This window comes from Gadus chalcogrammus, chromosome 5 (genome assembly GCF_026213295.1).
Source record: "Gadus chalcogrammus isolate NIFS_2021 chromosome 5, NIFS_Gcha_1.0, whole genome shotgun sequence".
NCBI classification, from domain to species: Eukaryota; Metazoa; Chordata; class Actinopteri; order Gadiformes; family Gadidae; genus Gadus; species Gadus chalcogrammus.
In genome coordinates, this window is record NC_079416.1 from 19,790,739 (window position 1) to 19,793,593 (window position 2,855).

The window sequence follows — 2,855 nt, forward strand, 5'->3', positions numbered from 1 at the left end:
CTGAGGGAGGTTTTTGTACGGCTCTCAATCACTGTGTGAACACATAGACACTGTTAGGAAAGTGGAAACTCTGACAGTGATAAACTGCTGCATCTTCACGCTGGGCGCCGTTGATGGTCAGAGAGAAGTCAGTGCTGCTTCCACTGCCACTAAACCGAGCTGGTGTTGGTGATACAAGTTGGTTTGCAAATTTTATGAAGAGCTTGGGGGATTCTCCAGGTTTCTGTTGGTACCAGTTTAGATACTGATTAGAACTATATGTGTAAACCGCTGGGTTTGTTTTACAGGTCAGAGTGACTGTGGTTCCTGGATTAAAGGACACTACTGGTGTCTGAGTCACAGTCACCTGACTGCTGGTTCCTGTAGAAAACAAACAAACCAAACATTGAGTTATCCAATAGAAAACACAAGCAAACAGAGAAGGGTGGTCCACATTTAGACTGAGTGGAATGAACCAACCTGTTAAGGATCCACAGACCACTGTCCAGAAAAGTTGGGTGAGGTGATTCATGGTTGCCACGGTTTCTGGGGTGTTGAGTGACAGCTCTGAGTCCTGCAGTGTTGAACTCAGAGGACTTTAAACCCTCTCAGAACCCCAGTTTCAGCTGAGCATGCAAAGCTTCCTCTATATGGAAATGACCTGTTTCCACTCATCAGACTGGGGGTGAGAGTGACTGCAGACGTTCTGGGGGGACCGCTGTATCTCTTCTACATTCACACTATTGGAATACAAATTCAGATTTACAAGAAACTATTGGAATTTATAATGCATAACATTTTATCTGGTTGACACCAATCCTGGTTTGTATGAAATCCTTTAACTTTCTATTTGTTTGAAATAAATTGTCGTTACATTATTACCTGAACCCAGAATAATAGATAAAAACATATTGTTCTGTACATAATAAATGCATGAATATAACATTGGCTTGAAGGTTTTTTATGAAGTCAAATGAATAGACATGTTTTAAAACAATACACTTTTTGTAAAAGAGCCTTTAAAAAGGTTATGACAATAAATGAATGATGAATGTATTTCATTAAATTACTATACATTCATAAAATTACTATATATTTATTATAATATTTCCAATGAATCAAATATTGACTAATTCATCCATTTTAGTGAAAAGCCAGTGTTTGTGTGTCAGTGAGATGAGTCTTTAGTGTGCGGGAGGTTTTTGTACAGCCTCTTAATGAGTTTGTATCACTGTGGTACACTTTTGGTGGAGGCACCAAACTCATCGTTGACTGTAAGTACAAGGACACTTTTCTTTGCCTGCCATATTTAACTTTCTCTAAATATAATTAAGCGTGATAATCTTATCTTTTGGAACTTTCTATATTTTCAATTTCTTGTCGTTTTTTTTTTAAAGATAACCTGAGGACAAAGTGTAAATATATTGTCGTACAGATTTCTGACTTTTAAAATACACTGCATATGTTAAATATGTTCTACAATATATTTCATGAAAGACCTCATTATTGCTGTGACATTATTCATTTATTGAATTGGCAAATCAGTCACACTTAAGTTTGAAGAAATTCACACTTGTCGATTAATGTTAACCCAATAAATTGCTAAATTTTGAAGTTCAATCGTTTTAAATATAAACATGTTGTTACCGTTTTAATGAAGAGATTTTAAACACAATGGTTTCCTTCCTCTTTAATGTCACCAACTGCTGGTGAACAGGAAGCTGTCCCTTCCCTCTGTGCTCCTATGAGGGCTGATGTTAACTGAGCCTGTTGTCCACTCCTCTCTCTCTCTTCCAGTGGGAGTGGTGCAGCCCACGCTGAGCGTCCTCCCTCCCTCCAGAGTGGAGCTGGAGCAGGGCTTTGCTACACTGCTGTGTGTGGCCAGTGGGGGCTTCCCCTCAGACTGGAAGCTTGGCTGGAAGGTGGGGTGTAGCAGCAGGTCTGGGGGGGTGTCAGATAGCCTGGTGGTCCTGGGGAAAGATGGACACTACAGCTGGAGCAGCACCTTGACCCTCCCTGCAGACCAGTGGAGGAAGGCGGGCTCAGTGAGCTGTGAGGCCAGTAAGAATGGCCAGACGCAGCCTGTCACTCAAACCCTGAATCCTGGAGAGTGTTCAGAGTAGAGAGGCTCCAGCATGGAGGTACTGGAGGATACAGATCTCCTCTGACACGTCTGCTTTATCTCTCTCTGTCCAAGCTGGCACTGTAGCTTTTGTTGAATTACATTAAAATAACACGCGTTTGATTCATTAACATTATTCTCTCTGGTTTTTACCCCTTGCTTGGATTTGTCACATGTTGAACATTTAATAAAAACGCAAAAAATACAATATTACTTGTGATATTTTCTAATCGTGTAACTGCTGTGTCTGTCGATTAATCTTTACACCAATGAGTATATCCCATAAAGGTTATCTTTATTAGACAAGCTTCATCACCATTTTGAATGAAGGCTTAAAGCTGTGTATCTCTGAATGAGCAAAGTGTTGGTTGTGTGGATGTCGTTGTAAAGTGTGCTCAGTGTATTCAGTGGACCAGTGTCAGTCATAGAGCCACTGCTGCTGAAATGACCCATGTGTGTCAGAATGACTTTATGTCACTTCATAAAATTGAAGTTCAGAGAAATGTCCAGGTTTCTGCAGGCACATACTTGTAAACATGTGAAAGTATGTCTCAAGAGACAATCAGTATATCCCAAACAGACCTTAGAACCCCTAGCATGCTGAGTGGTGGAAACAGTAACATATTCATAATGTCTGTCTACGAGTCAAAGAACAAACCGGCATCGCTAAAAGATGTGTTTCTTTAAACGTATTCTGTGAGCAGTGAACCGTAGCTATTCAAATGATGTCCAGTTTTAGCAGATGTGCACCTGT